The 20,745-nt window shown below is 48.9% G+C and overlaps 1 long non-coding RNA gene across 1 annotated transcript in view; it reads right to left on the bottom strand.

The window, feature by feature from the left end:
• Positions 1-13,770: 13,770 nt before the first annotated feature.
• Positions 13,771-20,745, bottom strand: part of LOC119088544 — a 67,804-nt gene continuing 60,829 nt past the window's right edge. Inside the window, exons 6-8 of the long non-coding RNA XR_005092196.1 lie at positions 18,895-19,014; positions 17,410-17,458; positions 13,771-14,858 (exon numbers count right to left, since the gene is read on the bottom strand). This is a non-coding gene — a long non-coding RNA (uncharacterized LOC119088544). The remainder of the gene's footprint in view (positions 14,859-17,409; positions 17,459-18,894; positions 19,015-20,745) is intronic.

Here is a 20,745-nt window from a genome sequence, read left to right on the forward strand (position 1 = left end):
TGCTGGCTCCAGATAATGCACTGGGTGCTGCAGACATGAGTCCCAAAGTGAATGGCAAGTGGGGAGAGCTGCAGAGAATGGGGGATCTGAGCAGATGGCTGAGGATCTCCCCTGCTTTGGGGTGACTTACACACAGCAACCTGCTGGCTGTGTGCAGATCCCTCCCCTTTGTGCAATGCTCCGGCTCCTTGTGCTCCTCCAGAGCTGGCCCAACCACAGCAAGTTCTGTAGCACACAACAGGCCTAATGGCTTCACAGCAAGGGGAGCCTCGACAGAGACAAATGAGACCCGATGTCAGCCAGGCTGCGCCACCTGGGAGTCACTGCACCCCTGCCACCCAGGACCAGCCCCACCCCTGTACCCTCATTATAGAAGCTGGGATATCCTCAGGCCAAGATAATGTGTACAACCCCTGCCCAAACCTGAGTGTCATTATGACAACTCTCACTTGAAATTATTTGTTTTTCTCTATTGATCTTGATTCGACACTAGAAAAATGTATTCTTTGTACGGCATTCCCAAGGGCTTAATTTGTCCGTGTTGGAAGCCTTTTTTAATAGGATTCTGCCCTGTTGTTTATTCTGAACATTGAGTTCTGAGCGTCGGGATCCAGCTCTGTTAATAGAACCTCATTACCAGGGTCCCTCCACATCAGGGAGCTGATAGTGGCCTGGTAAGCAAGAGGCCACCGAGGGGACTTCAGGAGCTGTCAGATCAAAGGCTCATGGGAGGCTCCACTGTCCTTGCCTCCTGCCACCCTCCTTCTCTTTGTAGACCTAGGCCAGTGACAGCCACTGAGCTAGAGAGCCCCATGCAAACCCCATCTCAGAAAAGTCTTCCCACCTGGAGTGACCAAAGTATGGCCTGTGGAACCCCTGCCTCGGAGTCCCCTGAGGTGACAGTGCAGACAGGCTGCTGGGTCTCTGCAAAAACACCGCCTCGAGATCTAGGCAAGAGAGGGTCCTCCCATGGGACCCACACCTCAGCTCCCAGTAGGTACTTCCTTCTGTCTAGGACTGCCCAACTTGGTGGTCCACATCTAATGTCATGCTTGACCTTCTTTGTGAGGACCCCCTGTTCTCACTTGTTCCTCTTATTCAGAGACTGTCTGTCCACGCTAGCCCTACCTGCTGACTCCAGGAGTGGACCAATGCTGTGGTGAGCTCCTATCATTCTTCCATCTGGCATCACCTGGGGGCCTCATAGCAGGGTGTGCAGTGTTAGCCGGGCAGCCTGGTGGAGGGAGCGCCCCCACCAGGCAGGGAAGTGTTCCTGTACCAGGATTACAGGGCACTGAGCCAGCGAGATGGTGCTCACATGATTCTGAGCGGTTCAAGTGGTTTACACAGACAGTCTCCTCTCTGCAATAATAAAATAAATAAAATGTGCAGCCTAGGGCAGCTCAGCCAAGACTCACCAAGACAAAAGCCCTGAGGATGGAGTCCAAAATATAGGCCATCTACCGGAAATGGAGTGAGGAGCAGGTTGAAGAGACAGCTAAATGTCATCAAAACCAGGCTGGTCACAGTTTGCTGCCGGGTGACTACGAGAGAGTTACCAACCCTTGCTGGACCTCACTTTGCACTCATGAATGTTTTTGCTTCTAGAACATTCTGTCTCCTTTCTGCAAAAAGAATTCTGGGAATCCTGCTTAGGTAAGTCCAGGACCATGCTTAAGACTTTCTCAGACCCACAGCTGGTGTAGCAGGGGAGGAAACCCAGAACCTGACATTGTTTAGTCATTCAAATATTTACTGAGATTTAGCTTTGTAGCACTAGTGAGACAACAAAAGAGTTCAGTTCTTTGCCCTTGTGGGGAGAGACAGATGTCTGACACAGAGAAGATGGCTCACAGCCACCCGTTTCCTTGCAATGAAAGTTGGTCCTACTTAGGGAACAGGGAAAATCCCTGTGTATCACCCGAGGTGCTTGTTTCCTTGTGCCATAGAGACCCAGTAGGACTTGTGAAACAGAGAGCAGCGGGGAGGAGGGTCTTCTGCTATAAAGGGTGCTTCCTCTCACTGCCCCAACCCTTTCCAGTAGTCAATAAAGATGATAAGGGGACAGCGGCTTCACACAGCATACATGTGGGCTTGTGGCTTTGTAGAAGGTGGAAATGTGGACAGTGACATCACAGGGCCTGGCTGAGGGCCACAGAGCACTGGACACCCTCTTGGAGTCACCGCACCAGGCCCCCTAGGAGACCACATGGAGCTCACTCTTCATCCTATCACAGATGAGGACTGAGGCTACGAGAGATTAAGGCACTTGTCACCTACAAGGCCCACAGAGCTGAGACAGGGTAGACCAGGGATTCAAGTTTAGGAAGAACATCAGTGCTGCTGCCATAAGCAGAGACCCACACCCTCTGCCTGTGTCGTCATCCCCCTAACTCACTCCAAGGTCCCCTCCACACAAAGAGGACGGAAACACGCTAGGACATTACCTCACGAGTTGATTGAGCAGTGGTCAACCACATAGACTCAATTCCCTCAACAGGTAACAGGCAGTGGCCTTGCCTTTACAGTTCTGGGATGACTTCAGGCTATTGCTGTTCAGAACAAGAGCCTGGGCCAGGCCGGTGACCCTCCGGCGCCATTCCTTAGAGCCCTGGCTTCTTCAGTCTTCCCTGCATTGGATGATGCCTGCTGCCTCCAGCAATCACTCCCAGACAAGCACAGGTCTCCATAGAAGGCACATGTTGGGAATATCTCACAGCCTGATAGTCACAGCATGCAAGGATGGCCACAGCTTTCTTCAGCCTCGTTTACTCTCATCTGTCAGTGTTGATGGGGCACAGGCCACACTGGGAGCCAACCATGGAGGGTTCATACAGGGCTGTGCTAGACAAGCTCCAAGCCAGAGAAGAAAGTGTCCAGAATTACCCCTCATTGTGACTATGAATCATGGGTTTCTCAACTGGGGCTGAATGAGGATACTGAATGCAGCATCATCCTTGACGTATGGGGCCATTTCTCCATCCCACCAGCATCAGGTAGTTAAACACTGAGAAAACAATTATCTTACGGAGTTAAAAGATTTTTGAAAGCTGAGTGTGGTGACATATGCTTGTTATCACAATACTGAGGAGCCATAGACAAGCGGGGTCCCTGTGACCCACTGGCTAGCCAGTGAGCCAACTTAATTCTAGCTCAGTGAGAGATCAATCCTATCTCAAAAACAAAACAAAACAAAAAATAACAACAACAACAACAACAAAAACCCACAATGGGTCATTCAGTGAGGAAGGACACTTAACGTTGTTTTCTGGACTCCACAAATATGTGCACACATGTATACTCTTTCATACACAAACACCACACACACACACACACACACACACACACACACACACACACACACACACACCAGACCCTAGGGAGTCCCTAGGGCAGAGGACACAGGGAACTTCGGGCACAAAGACAAAGGAAAAAGGGTCAAGTCACATCATCAACCAAGGCAAGCCAGGATAGAATCTATAGGCAAGTTAGCTTGTGCCGGCCAGGGCCACAGCCCAGGAGCTTCTCTGGAGGGTGTAGGATCATCCAGGCTCTCTGCTTGCCTGCAGCAGCAACTACAAAGAGCCTTGGCTACTGTTTATTTAGTGAGCACCACATTAGTCAGGAGAGCGCAAGCTGGGCTGCAGTAATCATAGTTGGTCAACCTTAGCAACTTAACCCAGCACAGATGTGTTTGCTGCTCACACAACATCTACTGCAGATCCTGGCCCTCTCCGGGGTGAGGACACTCTGTGCAGTGACCCGGCCAGTTCACCACCTTACAGACCGCACCATCAGCAGCCTGTCACCTTCCCAGTGGCGGAGATGGGAGGGCGGGGCAAGGGCTCCGCACCATCTGTATTAGTCAGGGTTCTCCAGAGCAACAGCCTCCAGGACAGACGTAGACACACGACAGCAGGGTTATTATGGGAATTGACTCATGCAGTTATGGAGGCTGAGAATCTGCCATCTGATGCCTACTGTCAGGGAGCTGCAGAGACATGGAAGCTGAGGGTGGGAGACAAACCAGCTCAAGACTGAATGTCCTGGGAAGCAGGACCCCCCACACACCCTAATATCCAAGGGCAGATGGATGATCCAGCTGAAAAAGAGGGGAGACTTGTTCTCCCTCTGTCTTGGTGTCCTGGCTGAGTCCCTGGTAGACATGATGATGCCTGCCACCAGTGATGTAAGAGAGCTCCTTCACTCATTCTCCTGGGGGCCACTTCCATAAACTCCCACAGACTCCAGAATAGGGTTTTACCCACTATTGAGCATCTCTTAGGCCCACCAGGTTGACAGATAAAGTTACTCATTACTATTCCTCTTGCATTTCATCGGCCTGGACATGGCACTTGGTCCACACAACCTCCAGGAGGGGTGGCATGGACACTGCCATGTCCCATGTGGCTGCAGGGAAGAAAGTCATGTATGGCTGAGCATAAGCAATACCTACCTGGAATGTTAACTCAGTGCCTGGTGTTGATCCCATACCTCATGTGGATTTTTTTTTACAAATGCTGCTGTAACAACCTAGGCAACAAAGAAGGAAAGGAGGCCCAGAGGGGATGCACAGGAAGGACCTCTCCAAGGTTACATAGCTTGTACCGGAAGATCCCCATTTGCACCGAGGTAGGCTGGCTTCTCACCCCTCACTCTAGCTCCTCCCAGAAGCTCAGGGCATTGGTCAACACTACTTCAGTGATGGGCAGCCTTCGTTGGTGCATGCCTGTTATCCTCTTGGCCTGACAAGATGGCAATCTTGATCATCAACTTCAACAGACTGAGAACCATTGTGATTATTGAAGCCCACCTCTGGGGGTGTCTGGAGTGGCATCTCCAGAGATGCTGATGTCCTCTGACCTAATCTGTGGGTTTGTTCCTTGGGGAATGCTGTTTACCAGCTTCTTCACTCTGTCTTACTCTGCTACTTTTCTTACATAGCCCAGACCCACCTGCCTAGGGACAGTACCGCCCGCGGTGGGCTGGGCTCTCCTACATTCACAGACATGGCCACAAGCAAATCTGATCTGGTCAAACCTTCAGTCGAAATTCTCTCCTCTCAGGTAGCTCTACGTTTGTGTCAAGTTAACAGCATCAACTTCGTGCTCTGACATCTCTGAAGTTACCCTTCCTTTCTTGCACTGTTTTGTCCGATGTTTCGGTCATCGCAACATGGCCATAATATGCCGAGGTAGATGAGGAGAAGAGCGGCATGCTCCTCAGTGTCCTGGGCTGTCCCACAACTTTGGCACTAAATGTCCACAGGCTGAAATGTTTCTCTATGGAGAAAAAGTGCAGGTGTCTTTGGAGGACAGACCTTTCTTGTATGGCCACAGAAGCCACGGAAGAAAGCCAGCTCCTGAAAGCCACACAGGCTGTGTGAACACTTCAACCACAACTGCCAAATGCAGAGGCTGTACACAGACCATCTCTGTGGTCCAGCTTGTGACCTGGGTCTGAGCCATCCAGTTCAGGGCAGGGGAAATAATAAGTAAGCATTGACTAGCAAATCCAGCTCCATCGACTTGAAAGGTCGTGCATTGGTGGACAAAAAGCCAAGGTCAATATTTGATTTTGAGGAACAATAAATCTTGGTACCCGTGGACAGAAGGCATTGATGCAGGTGCTGTTAGGTAGGGCTGGAAATACTGTCACCATTAGTAACCACACTTCCCCCACGATCTGGAACATAGGGGTGGGAGGCACTGAATAGGTCTAGCAGTTTCTAGGAGTTTCTAGGCTGGTGCAAAGTTTGGGGGTTTTTTTGGGGGGGGGGATTGTTTTGTTTTAAGTCCACCAAAAAGAAAAGGAAAAACTGTCCCCAGGGGACTGGCAGAGCGCACATTCCAGCCCCTATTTGCACAAATGAGAGGATCGGTACCCTGAACCCCTCCCTCGAGTCCACCTCAGTCTGCTATGATTTGAGGGCTTTCTCCTTTCTCTTGGACTGCAGTGTGGATGGGATGTCCCCTTTTCTTCCTTCTGACTGCTTATCCATCCATCCCTCATCATCTGTTCCCTTTTATCTCCTGAGAAAGGCATGTTGCCAAGTTAGAGAGGAGCAGAGCGGGCCACAGCTACATCACATAAGGGTCTGTTCCATGATCCCACCTTTCCAGGCTCTGCTCCAAGCGCTACCCATCTCAGCACACAGAGTCACTTACCAGACTGTGTGCTACCCCCAAATGTTGGGCCTCTCAAGTCCCACATCTGTGGCCACTGCCGGACACCTGAGCCCTACCCACATTCTGTTGGTACACTTCCTGTGGGGAACCCTCTTGGACCTCAGATAGTCTGCTTGATATTGTCTTTTCATTGGACCCTCTTTTCCTCCCCAAGCAGTGTGGGGATCCCCTTCCATTACCCCTGTCCCACCTCCACCTGGTTACCCCATCCTTTAGGCAATGGCTTGAATGACTGCTAGGTTCCATTTTCCTGTGATTGGCCTCTTCCAGGGCAGGGGTGCCTTTACCACACCAGCCATCACCCAGGCAATATGTATAGACTGGATGGTTGGACAGTGGGAAAAACAAATGTGCCAGCTGAGGGATTTGGAGCAGTCTAGGCCAGAGCAAAAAAGGGGAGTGAACAGAACCCACAGGAATTGGAAAGACAGTGTCTCTGACAAGCCCCGGAGAGGGAGCACAGGAGAGCACAGACCTGCCTGGCTCCTCATCCTCACTGGCCACTGCCCTGGCCATATTAATCAAGGGCTGAGCTGTAGAAATATCAGTCTACTACATTCTCGTCAAGTTCCCTGGAACTAAATTATGTTGTCAGGATTGGACAGAGCAGGAATGGAAAAGACCAGGCCAGATGACACGGGGCTGTTAAAAGGAGATGAATGAGCCCATGGTCTCCATTCAATTTTTCAAGGTTTCCCAAGGCAAGCCTGACAGCACCACCTTATAATCCCCAGCACCCTGCACATTCCCTACACAGTCTCATTTTTTTTTTTTAAATTTCTGCCCATCAGATTAGAAGGACACAGATTCTTCTTCCAGCATCACAGATGAGGAAATAGAAAAGCTGGAGTTAGGGGTGGGGAGCACATTGACTATGGTAAAGGTCAAGGCAAGGGCAGGCTGTAAATCCGTGATGCAATTTGGGACAGGACAAACTATGGGCTCACAGTACAAGGATGGCTCCATTCCCTACCTGCTCAGCTTCTTCTGCAAGATAGAGCTGAGCAGCCCCATCTCCCGGGCTGCTGCAAGGTATCAGGGAAGTGACTGAAAATTCATTCATTCTTTCATTCATTCACTCATTTCACAATTACATGTGACATTCCATGGGCCAAGACATGTTAATTCTTCTCATGTGAGGATCTAATTTAAGAGGATTTTTATTTCATAGCTGTCTGATAGCAGGTCAGGTCCTACGACATTGTCAACAAGCTAGCCCTTAGCACGATTCCTTTGTTTGTGTGGTGTGTATGTGCCTAGGTGCATAGACATGTGTGCACCTATGTGTGGAGGCCAGCGGTTATTGTGAAGGTCTTCTTCAGCTCTTCAATCAATGTCCTTCTTGCGTTTTGAGACTATCTCCCACGGAATGCAAAGTTTGCTGATTTGCCTAGACTGGCTTGCCAGCAAGGTTCCGGGATCCTTCCATCTCTACTTCCTCCACACTGGGATTCCAGAATTGCACTGCCACAGTCAGGCTTTTATTTTTTTTTAATGTTGGTACTAAGGATCAAATTCAGATCCTCATGCTCACAGGTCAAGTATTTCACTAACTGAAACCATCTCTCCTGGTCCTAGCACAGTTTCATGAAGGGAGTAAGTTATAAGTAAAGACTTCCTGCATTGTCTGTGTCCTCTCACAAAAGAAGGGGGACTCTTCCCTGTCTGTAGGAGGAGCACCTCTCTACAGTGCATGTGGAGTAACCAGCTTCCGGCTTCACGGTGTGCCGCAGTTAGATGCATCTCACAGTTCGTCTAGTGGTGAGTGAGCTTCAGTTGTAAACAAAGGACTAATTAAATTAGCATAAATGATTTTATGTAAATTAAAGATGCACATGATGGCTGTTTATTGGTAGCAGCATCAGATCTTGCCACCGCACATGCTTGTTTAAAATTAATGTGCATAAATGCTCCAAACACTGTATTATTAATAATGATAATAATGTTGATGAGGACGATAATAATAAACATATTCTCATAACAATGGTTCCCAGCTGACTCTGAAATCTCAGCAGGGAGTATGTGGAGTGGCTCAGCTCCTCTGGGAAACAGCAAAATGACACGGGCTTTTTAGTCTCCCCAGCCTTCATGCCTGGGTCCGAGGTGATGTCTTCACTGGGTCCAGCTAACTAATGGCCTCTTGAACTCCTTCCGTCTTCTGAGGCCTTACTCCAGGCCACCTCTGCTATAAATCAGCATGAACTGCAGCAACTCCAGAGCAGTATCCCTCCTCCCCACCTCAGAAACCACTTTTCCCATCACTCTTCCCCGGCTCTTGTCTTTGTGGACTCCTCTCAGATGTATGAGGTTGGTGGCAGGTATATTTATGATTCTTCCTTCATAGGTGGGTTAATGGAGGTCAGAGAGTTGAAGCAAACCAAGGCCTCCAGCAAGATCACAGAGCTAGCACTAAAGTTCTTCTGACTCGGGCATTACTGAGGTGCACAGACAAGAGGTATTGGCTTAAAGCATATAATCACTCAGTTAGATGTTTGCTAGGGAGGAAGATGTAAACAAAGGGGCAGGTGAGAGGTTGGCAGAATGAGGCTGTGAAACACCTTTCTTCTTCAGTGCTCTCTGTCCTAGAGTCTGTAAGCCAATGATCCTGTAAAGGTTTTTTTTTTCCCCAAAAAAAATTTGACCACACATTAAGAGGCTTCTAAGAATCTGAGCCCAAACACAAGCCCATCCACAAGCCTCAAGAGAAGTTGATCCAGGCAGTCTGCAGACCAGAGACCATCTTTGTATTAACTTCAGAGGTATTAAACACCCTGGCATAAGCAGGCATTGTGACCCAACAACACATGTGGTGGCCCTAAGCTTATCAAATACAAGTGATTGGGCACCATCACCTCCCACAGAGTTCCAGCTCACTCTTTCTCTTTGTGAAAGCAATAGGCGACGACTGCCATTCTCTTGGAGTATGTGTGTAAATGTGTGTATGTGTGAGTATGTGTGTGGGTGTGTGTGTACATTTGTGCATACAAATACATCTCTATGTGAAAGCATATATATGTGAGTGTGCACTTATGTGAGTATGCATTTGTGTACATGTGTGAGTTGAGTGTGAGTGTGTACATGTGAGTATGTACAAATGTGAGTGTGTACATATGTGTCTCTGTGTGTACATATGAGCCTATTTGTGTATGTGAGTGTGGGGGTTATGAGTGTGCATGTGTGTGAGTGTATACATATGTGCTCCACTAGATGGTGAGGATCTCAGAACCAGAGACCAAGGGGCTGTAGAGCACCTTGGCTTCCCCAGCAGCATGGATGTGATTTAATGTAGGGGTTTATGACCTTGAAAGGAAGACACAATTCTTCAATCTCAGGAGAGGCGCTAAACCATAGCTGTCCGGCAATACCTGAGACTGACATCACTGGCAAGAGAGCACGGTGAGTTTTCTGTTCCATTCAGGTTGCTGGAGATATCTCAAATATTCAGTTCAACAGGGACTGGGACATCTTTCTTGCAAAGACCCAAAGAGAATTGTAGTAGGCACCGGGCCTCTATGGTAATTGCTGCCTTGGACAACATGTAAATGAATGTTCTCAAGACCTTGTTCCAGTAAAACTTTATTTACAAAACTGAGAAATAATCAAGGTCATCATTTCCTGGTCCTCTGTCCAGTGAGTCATCACTTTCAAAGTACAATAGTTAGTGGAATCTCATTGCTTAATGCTTAGCAGAGAAGCACATAGGCTACGGTCAGGCTTCTTTTTGAATTGTGAAGATTGAATTTTAGTATCCTTTCTTGCCTCTGTGTCCCCACATATCTTGCTTTATGCATTTAAAACTCTTATTCTGATATGGGGTCCCTGACATAACAGGGGATTCTTTGACCCCTTCCGTGAAAGTGAAGCGCCCTTGGAATTGAACGTGTTTCAGCTTGCACAGTGGAGGGGCACAGCTCACAGGACTTGGCTTATATCAGCAGCTTCCTGGGTGGATGCGGCAACATTATGAATTCAGAGTGCTCAGTTAGTAACACTTTTGTTTCCCCTATGGCACCTATTACAGGCCTCTGTACCTGGTAGGCACTGGATAAATTGTTACACTCATGTGAGTTGAGTCAAGAACCTGGCAGCCTTCCAGGAAGAAGGGATGGAGGGGAGCAGGGAGAGAGGGGAGGAGGGATAGCGTTGGAGAGAGAAGGGAGGAGAGCAGAGGACCCTGGCGGCTCTGTGTATCATTCTACTGTCGTCCATGCAGTCTCTGAGCATCTCATCGGTTTAGAAATTGCACAGGGGGCTGCAAAGAGGAAGGGTGGGGGAAGAGGGCTGCGTGCAGAGCAGCAGAGACTTCCTGCTGATGCGGCAGGTTTTAAGAGCACAACTTGCAGTTTGCCAAAGCCCATGAACCTTGAAATAGAAATATGGACCTCTTAATTCATCTCGCTGTTATTTGATAAAGTATAAGGTAAATGAATGCAGAACCTTTTCCCTTTAATTACACAAGGAGGGGAGGAGCAGAGGCCTGGGGGAGAGAGGCCACAATGAAGCCAATGACACAGAGCAGAGCAGAGGGACTCGAAGTGCGACTCTGATGGCCTTACCCCGGGGACAGAGGCTGAAACCGTGAGCACAATGACAGCAAACTGCAGTCTCCCGTGGGAGTGCATTCTGAAAGAGACAACGGGACCGACTGGACCTTCAACGGCCGGCAGCCCAGTTGGGTTGGGGAAATGCCCCTGGCTCACCTACATTGGGCTTTTCTATAAGGAAAGCCTGTAATGATGGTAATGGCCCCACAGGTAAAAGAAGGCATCCGGCCCCTGCTTCCCTGCTTGAACAGGGCCTAAGCCTCACTTTGCGGTCACTGCTGTAGCCCACACTGAACTTACAGGCCTGCTCTTAAAGTCAACACCCTAGCATGGAAAGGAACAGTGCTGGTAAGCTCTCCCCCACCCCCCTTAAAAACATGCAGTATGAGGCTCTGGACCTAAAATCTCCCTCTCTCCTCTCTCCAGATCCTTCTGCGGTCCACCCCAGTCCAACCATCCGAGACTGTCGGTCTTCCCAGCAAGAGTGGTTTGAGGCACGGTCAGTTACATGGAGACAGTATAGAGTGCTGATGCCCCTTATTCAATTTACTTAAAGCCCTAATCATTCCTTCTAGCCTTCTAAGGAACCCATATTGTATTCAAGGGACTCTGATTTGTTAAGGTTGTCCTAGAAAAATAAGAGGATACAAGACTGGGGCTGTGTCGGGTTGGATTGTGTCTCCCTTAATCTTATCTGCTCAAGTTCCTACTCCAGCCCCTGAGAAGGTGAACTTGTTTGGGAACAGGGACATTGTCTAGTTACTGGTTACAAGGGTCTTGCTGGAGTAGGGTCGTCTCTAGTCTAATATTGCTATTGTTCTCATTTTAAAAGGAGATTTGGACACAGACACGGCAAAGAGCAGTATGCAGGAGATAAAGTCAGAGATCAGAGCCACACGTCTGCCAGCCAGAGACCGTGATCACTTGCCAGCACGCAATGAGAGAGGCAGGGGACAGATTCCTCCTTGAAGCCATAGATGACAGCCACTGTGCCAACATCTTTCCAAATCTCTGGCCTCCAGAGCACTGAGACAAGTACCCATGGTTTAAGCCACGCACTGCGTCCTTCGGGATGCCAGCCCCAGCACGGTCGGTCGTGCAGAATTTGACTTTGAGTTCTGCTGGATGGGTCGCTTTTACAGCCCCCTGGTCTGGCCTACACAAGGGGGACTGGCCATCCCAGCAGGGACACTGGAGACCGGATGCTGTCGAGCCCTTCACAGCTCACCTACTGGGAGACCCTGGGCAAGGCTAGAGCTCTATCTCGGTTTCCTCCTTTCTGGTGAGGTAGAAATTGCTAAGTGCTCCCCCAGCTCAGGCACTTCACAGACAAACACGGGCTCCTTTCAAAGGGCATTATGTGTTTAGCAGGAGTGTCGTTTGTGAGATGCTGTACCAGCTAATGGATATGGAGAGTATAAAAAGAAAAGATGTGACATGCTGAGCCCAGCTCTGGGCTGCTGTGACCAGTTTTTGCTATGAAAGGGCACTGAGGATGCTCTGGAATCCCTGGGCCTTCAGAGGGAGTCCAGGCTGGTAAATACAGCTCCAACATGGGCTATCACATGCTACAGCATGGTCCTACTCTGCCACTGTGCCAGGATTTTCATGCCAGTCTCCACTAGACATGTGATGATGACCAAAGCCACCACCTCTACCCTGGAAACAGAGCAAAGGACACTACAAGACCACCAAACCATCTTCTTGGCCAGATCCTAGACACAGTCAAAGCTAAGATAAGAGGTTCTTTAATGGAAGGCTCAAGGCCTGCTTGGTCTACAGGATGAGTTCAAGACCAGCCTAGATGACTTAGCCGGGCTCTGTCAAAAATTTTATATAATAACAATAATAATAATAATAATATTATTATTATTATAAACCTCCTCACCTGCCCAGGCAATTTTTGTTATACAATAACTCAAAAATAAATATCTTGGCTGGGTGGTAGTGGTACTTGTCTTTAATCCCAAAACTCTGGAGGCAGAGACAGGCCTGGTCTACAGAGCTGGCTCCAGGACAGCCAGAGCTTTTACACAGAGAAACTCTATCTCAATATAGATAGATAGATAGATAGATAGATAGATAGATAGATAGATAGATAGATAGATAGATAGATAGATTAAATAGGCAAATAAATAAACAAAAAATTAATAAATCTGTTATTCTAAATACTCTGTGTCTGTCCCAAATCAAGAAGTGGCCCAGATTCCAGGCCCTTTGGCAACCTGTAGGCATCCAGTCCTCTCTACCACCTGGGGAGGTTTCCAGAGGAGCCAGCCTCCTCCTGTCCCTCCCTGCAGGCTGGATGGCCATGGATAATTAAAATCAGGGCTGGATTATAACAATATTTCTTGTTGGCAATGGAGGGGTTTGCTGGGGCAGGGCTCTAGTGTTGTTTGGAGCATGGAGAGCCCTGCTTCTCCATGAGGGAGAAAATGGAGAAGAAGAAAGGAAAAACTACTCTCAATAATGACCTGGCCTGTCCAGCAAAATTACGGGCCAGGCAGAAGCCCTTGATGAGGACCTCCAGGATCCATCCATGCCTTGGGTGGATGGCTGAATGTGAGTGGGAGAGCTCTTGGGGCCTGAAGTGAGACATGCAAAACAAGGAGGGTCTCCCAGCTCCTTCCCACCTGAGCAGCTCTGCAGAAGACTTGGGCAAAGCTTGGCTGTGGCTGGACCTCTTTACAGGGGTGGAAGGATCGAGTCCCATAAGGCCACAGCTCTCAGGGACTTGGTTCATGCTACGAAGCCCACCATCCCTCTTGCCTTCTTCTTACAAACAGGGACTGTGTAGCCAAGGGTGTCCTTGAACTTGGGACCCTCCTGCCACTTCCCACTTGCTAGAATCATGGGTGTGCACCACAGCTCCCATTTTATGAGGCGCTGGGGATTGAACTCGGGGCTTCATGATTGCTAAATAAGCACTCGACCTGCTGAGCTAAATCCCAGTTCCAGAGCTCCTTGTATTTTTTTCAGTTTTAATCTTTTCATTAAATATATTTTTATTAATTCTTTGAGAACTTCATATAGCTTGTTTTGATCATATTCATACCTACTCCTCTTAATTCCCTCCCATATCCACCCCTACCTCCATAACCCCTTCCTAATTCATGTATTTTTTTTTTATCACCTGCTGAGTTCAGTGAGTGTGGAGCCATCCTCTGGAGCATGGTCAACCAACCCACACCCTTAAAGAAAATTGACTCTGCCTTCCCTACAAGTCATCAGCTTCCTATTGTTCCTCAGATATGGGTTGGGACTACTGAGCCCCTTCCTCCAACCATGATAGAATATTGACTTGCTTGTTCTTGAGCAAGTCTTGTGCAGGCAAGCCCTGGCTCTGTGAGCAGCTCATTATCTTATATCGTGATGACCAAGAAGAACACTGGGTACCCAGTGCCCCTCCAGGGACTGTTGCTGGAGCTGGAGACAAAACCCAAGCTCAGTAAGTGAGGCAGCCAGCAGTTCTGCCCTTTCAGAGCTCACATGCTGACACACTGCTAGACAGCCACACCAGCCTCTGAAGAAGTGACAACATTGTGGCTGAGACTCTGCCACCTGCTTATGAAGGGGCTGTACTGCCCCCATCCCTGTCCTGTAGGCTCGTGGACAGCCAGGCAAAGAGGCCAGAAGGTTTTGAAGACCCTGGTTCACTTTCAGTGAGCTTTGTAACTTAGGCCACGTTACCTAGCTTCTCTGTATCACAAGATACTCAGCAGGACTGTGAGGTAAGACATTGAACTAGACCTTTGGTAACTGCCTGATATCATTATTGTCTAAAGATGATTGGACCATGTGTCATTAACTCCCACTTTCCCAGGGCCTCATCCTCTGTAATTTTTCTTCTCTCTAAAGTGCTCAAGACCACAGGTCTTTCTTTCTGTGAGGCAGGCCTGGCCCCAGCTGCCTGCCCTCCACTCCTATGGCACCCTACAGCAGGAGAAAGCCAGCACTAGAAGTTGCTTTCTGGAAGATCCATCCCATCATCATGCTTGCCAGCTTGCCTTGGGGACAGCCAGTCCAAGTGTGAACCAAGTTCTGCTACTTAACAACCGTGTGACCTGAGCCAGTCCAGAGGGTAGAGGTGGAGCTGAGGCCTGCCGCACAGGATGCTGGGAGAACTCTGCAAAGGAATGAGATGGGGTGCTTAGGATGGCCGCCAGGAGTAGGGAGACGGATGTATGATAAACTCCTACAGGGAAGAGAAGCAGAGAAAAGCTCAGTATTTCAGATGCCATTCCAGCACCTGGTCTAGTACAGGAAGACAGTCAACCCCAGGAAGCCCTGAACTGGCTCACAGAATGGCTGAACTTGAACATAGAGGGGAACTGATCAGATTTGCAGCTGATATGGGTTGAATAGGCAAGATAATTGAACAAAAGTCTGGTCCAGAAATATTTTAAGAAGTAGGAGTAGAAGTCTGACATGATGGTACACTCCCCTAATTCCTGCACTGGAGAAACAGAGAGACCAGCCTGTTCTACAAAGTGAGTTCCAGAACAGCCAGAGCTTTAGAGTGAGACTCTGTCACAAAAAAGCAAAACAAAAAAACAAAGGAAGATGAACTGTATGTGGTAGTTAACAGTGAAATGGATTTAAAATTTTGAGACTCTGTCACAAAAAAGCAAAACAAAAAAACAAAGGAAGATGAACTGTATGTGGTAGTTAACAGTGAAATGGATTTAAAATTTCCAAGTTCTGTGCCCAACACCAATGTCTCCAAAGCTGATGGTCTGCTCTGGGTAAGAGAGATATGGCTTAATATCATCAAGGTTTAAGAGAAGTGTGTGTGTGTGTGTGTGTGTGTGTGTGTGTGTGTGTGTGTGTGTGTGTCACAGCACATATGTGGAGGCCAGAGAACAACTTTGAGGAATCAGTTCTCTCTGTCCACATTTAAACATGTTCCCAGGATTGAACAGGATTGAACAGGATTGCTGGGCTTCTGTAGTAAGTGCCTTTACCAGCTGGGTTATCTCACCAGCTGTCTGCCATGTTTTTGAGATGCAGTCCCTCACCACTTTGCTAGACTGGCTGGCCAGGGAGCTCCAGGGGCCTGTATCCTGCTCCTGTTCTAGCACTGAGGTTAGAGGCAAGCACTATCATGCCCAGGTTTATGTAGGTGCTGGGGGTCTGAACACAAGTCCCCATGCCTGCAAAACAAGCCCTGTACTGACTGAATCATCTCCCCATCCCCTAGACCTGAAATTTGCAATCAAGAAATTATTTGAGTGTCCCAATCCATCAGTAAACAAAAAAGAGTGAGCTTTAAAAGGCCAAATGAACAGCATGACCTCCTAAAAGTTATTGCTAATGAGGCCTCATTACTTGATGTATAGGGTCTACAATAAAGAAGGTGGGAAAAAGTAAAATATTTATTTCATTTGTCAAGAAGGATACAGTTAGCATGATCTGGAAACAGATGCCAGAGGAAGTAGAAGAGTCCAGGATGACCCAATAGAATCGTTCAGCATGTACCTCCTCTCTACGGAGAAGACTCAAACAGCAGGTGGACAGCTGCATTTTGAGGTAAGTGACTGGGAAAGAGTGCTGAAACGCATTGTTCCAAAGGGATGAGAGGTACTGCTGACTGAGGTAAGAGATTGTGAAACTCTGCTCCTGCTCATGCTGAGTTAGTGCAGTTGTCACAGGGCTGAGACACTTACAGAAGGACAAACTCTGCTCCCTCCTCCTCCCTCTATGGGCTCACACAGCAAGAAGGCTTTCAGTAGATGCCAACCCCTCAGTCTTGGCCTTCCTACCTCCAGAACTTGGGGGGGGGGGGCGTGAATTCCTAGCCATCTCTAGTTATTTCACAGTACCTATTGTTTGTGCAATGCATGGCAGACCCACGAGGTATTTTCCTGGGTCTTCCTCCTTTTGGGTGGTAGGAAGTCCAACCCATAAAGGTGCCATGGACATGGTGTCCCAACCAGATCCTCAGAGCTCTGTGTCCTGTAACACCTCTCTCTACTACTTCTTGCTCATCTGTTTTATCTTTATGTTGATGATATTCCTAAGTCCATAAACAAGTGTGCTAGTCTACCAATTATCTAGTTGGTTGACCTCCTGGAATAGTTGATGGAGAACCAGAATGTTAACTGACCCTGTTGAAGATCTCACTCCATGAGAAGGGGTCTTCCTATGGTACCCTTGTTAGACAGAGAACAGTCATCATATACCACATGTCCAAGACTGTGATTATCTTCAGCGGCCTAACTAGTGTTACAGCCGGGTCCTCTGATCAGCTCCAAGAGGTCACTGAGACCCATCTTCTAAGCCCAATACCCTTCAGGTAAACTCTGGCTAGTCAATTAAGTGTGCATCTCTCTAACTGTGGCTGGGATAACCCTGGTACCAACTCAAAGCATCTGTGGTCCTCACTACACAGGCCCTAAAAGGCCTAGACAGTCACCACCATATATAGCTACCATGGTGACATGGGGTCCTTCCTCATGAAGGCCAGGGCTCTGTCCTTCAGTGAGTGGGATGGCTCCAATCCATGGTAAGAATCATGTTTCTTTTCTTCTACTTCTGTTTCTGATATATCGTGTATGTGTGTGTGTGTGTGTGTGTGTGTGTGTGTGTGAGAGAGAGAGAGAGAGAGAGAGAGAGAGAGAGAGAGAGAGAGAGAGAGTTCTCTGTTAGTTTTCCCAAAGACAAGGTGACCCACTCACCTCAGCAGGCTCAGAACTTCCTTGGTTTTAGTATCAAGAGTTCTATATCCTAGAAAAAGAGACACGGTTAGCCCCCTGCCCTAGAAACATCCTCTTCTACAAGCTATGAACACAAATCTGCAAGCCAGGTCCCCTGGCCACCACTCTGCCCTTACTGCTCCTGACAGTCACCATGACTACCAGCTTCTGAGAGGTAATCTCACACCTGTCCCCATTGTTATTGCCAATGCCACCTACTGCCAAATCTGGTCTACAGAGGCTCAAGCCACCACCATGAGCTCTATTCATGTGTTGGAAACTTCTCTCACTGTAGGGGAAATGGCAGACAGCCAGGGCCCTGTGGTGGGATCAGCAGGGGTGGACTCCAGCCTGCCATTGTGCCCTCTTCCCTGAATCTGTGGTTCCTTCCTCTGACATCTGCCATGGTAATGTTGCCATTTCTGCTTCCCATGATGTGGGCCTTATCATTTTCCAAGCTCCCATAGGGGCAGCATGTTAGCCTCCTCTCCCAGAGCCCACCACCCAAAGAGGAGGTGTCATGTCAGTAAGTTCTGCCCTGTGGGGCCCTCACCCCTTCTCCCACTCCCAACCTGCCAGGCACCCACTCCTAGCCCTCACCCACATTCATGGGGCATCTCTCACCTATCCTTGCCAACCTCTTCCCTCCTCTTAGGACCCAGCAAGGTCCTGGCTGCCCAGTGTAGGTATGATCCTAGCTTTCAGCTGTGTCCAGGAGGGGAACTGGGGATGGGAGCTGAGGAGGCAGCATGAGCTTCCTGCAAGGCAGAACCTATCTGCAGAACTGTCTTCAAGCAAGGGCAGAATACCGGTCTTGGAGAGCAGAGAACAGGTTACTCAGTAGACCAGAAGCTAACGAATCTGATTTCCAAATGTTCAAGTCACTGACCCAGACACCTCCATCCCAGGTTCTGGCATCCTTCTCTGTTTCAACATGGCTGGCCTAGCCAACTCATCTGCAAAAGCCTGTCTATGGAGCTTCGCCTGGAGCCTTAGCCTCAGTGTCTACCCCCACCCCTTACTGCAGAACAGAAACTCCCAGCAGAGCTTGGAAAGCCCCTCAACTTTCACACTCCGCCTTAAACTGCTAATTACTCAAGCAGGACATTTTATTGTTTGTTTCTGAAAGTCCATGGGTGGCATTCCGCAAGGGCCATACAGTGCCATTGTCCTTACAACTATGAATTTTCTGTCGTTTTCTGCTTCCTGCCCTGTTTCCCTCCAGCCCCATTTCTCCACAGATAAGGATCATCACAGTGGCCCCAAGCATTGCCACTTCTAACCAGTTCACAGCCTCCCCACATCACCAACGAGCACATCTTCAGTGTTTCTGAGTTGCCCACAATCCCACACGGATTCTTCTCCCCCAGACTACTCCAAATTCTGGTCATGTTGGGCCAGTTTCTCTAAGACTGCTATGGGGCCTAGCCTGCAAGTTTACTGGAGTGGCGTGGGATGTGTACTCACGGAGGATGAAGTGTGAGCCTGGTGGAGGGGGAGGCTGCTGCCAGTGGTTGAAGCCGATACACCAGTCATGCCCGTGGGGCTATAGGCAGGCAAGGGCTACTCAGGAACATAATCTAGCTCCTGCAGAGTTGGGAAGAGACAAAACTCTTGAAGGACTTCCTGAGATGAACTCAGCCCCAGGCAGTACACCCACTGAGTTCAAACCTCCTGGTCCTGAAGTGTTTGGGGGAGGCCCCTAGCAAGCACCACACAGGCCATGAGAAGAGCAGAGGGATGGGGACCCCAGAGACCCCAGGGACCCACTGCTGGGCTGAAAGTGCTGCATGACAGTCCTGTGCTCTAGAAGACTTGTCCTCTGAGACTCCATGAAGGTGGCTATGAGAAAATAAGCATCACCTTTAACAAGGTGGATCTTGGGATGTGGATAGGGTCAAAGAAGAAAAATGTGCCTTCTGTGTACTTGTGACCAGCAAAAAAAGCAGGCCATGCAGTGGAGTGCCACATCGGAAAGAGACAGAATCCAGCCATCCTTCAGAATGTCCCCTTCCCAGATGAACCCTGTAGTCTCTGGGGACAGTTCCTACGGCACACGGCCGAGAGCCGCCTTGAAGGAGCTTGGCTCTTAAACTGCCACAGTCTCGTATTTGCTGTGGTCCATTGCATTTCAAGGTTCCTAGGGTAACGCTAGCGGCTCTGAAGATGGGAGCCCCAGGGTGGGTGGATTGACTGCCTGAGCATGGAGCCGGGGAGTCCACGGTTGACGTGCGCCTACCCCAAGCCTTCCTGCTGTCACAGTGTGCCCCTCCAGCTGGAACGCACACCCACTGACTCTCTGCCCAAATGGGTGCTCATCCCTCTGTGTGTGTATACAGACATGCACACACACTCTTCCCAACACAAATATATATTTAAGATTTACTGTTCTGGAAAACCTAGTGAATAATGTAAATGATGAAAGCCTGCGTCTGGCAGAAACTAGCGTGCGGGCAGCTTCATTGAGATTCAGCCCCTGGTGCAGGCTTGGTAATACACACGCCGTATGAATTATGGATTCTGAGCTTTATCTCTCCTACTACACATGAATGTTTGATAACGATTGCTGCCAATATTATATTTTGTCAAGATGCTCATCTAAAATTCAGTTAAAAATGCTTTCCGGTAATTATGCACCGACTTTACAAGGAGGAGAAGAGGGGACGCAGACAGTGTCCTAGGTGGGGTCGCTGCTGGCCATGTGTTCCCTCACTGAGGGTGTTTTTGCCAGAGGAGAGAGGAAGCCCTGGCGGGTCCCACTTCCCCTGCTGTCTGTCCTTCCTCCTTCATGTCCCCATTAAAGGAGGTGTTAGGGTAAGGTACCCCTCAGCCATCCAGGCTCTCTGGAATTCAGACATTCCTTGGGTATTTTCAAACTCAGCTTTGGCTCACCGGTACCAACACCTGAGCATTACCACTTCCAGCTGGACTCCTGTGTCAGGCATCCTTGAAGATCCCACACTTAACAGATCTTTCTCACAGCTGAGAGGGCAGGAAGCACACGGGATTCGGAGTTCTGGTCCCGCAGCTACATCAGACATCGCTAACAGATCACACCACTCCGCGCTATCCACCTCAGAGTCCTTACGAACACACACATGCTCTGGGTAACTGCTGTCAACAAAACAAAGATGACTTACAGCTTTTCAGACTTTTCTCAAGTTCAGAGTGGAGCTCTACCTCTGGAGAAGGACACTTGCTTCATCCTGACTGACCCCTGCCACAGCCTCTTCCAGTTTCGTTCCCAGCTGTCTCAGGCTCTCCAACTCCTCTAGTCCCATCTACATCTTTTCTACTGCTTTTCCATCTGTCTGGAAT

Source organism: Peromyscus leucopus, chromosome 9 (genome assembly GCF_004664715.2).
Source record: "Peromyscus leucopus breed LL Stock chromosome 9, UCI_PerLeu_2.1, whole genome shotgun sequence".
In the NCBI taxonomy this organism is placed as follows: Eukaryota; Metazoa; Chordata; class Mammalia; order Rodentia; family Cricetidae; genus Peromyscus; species Peromyscus leucopus.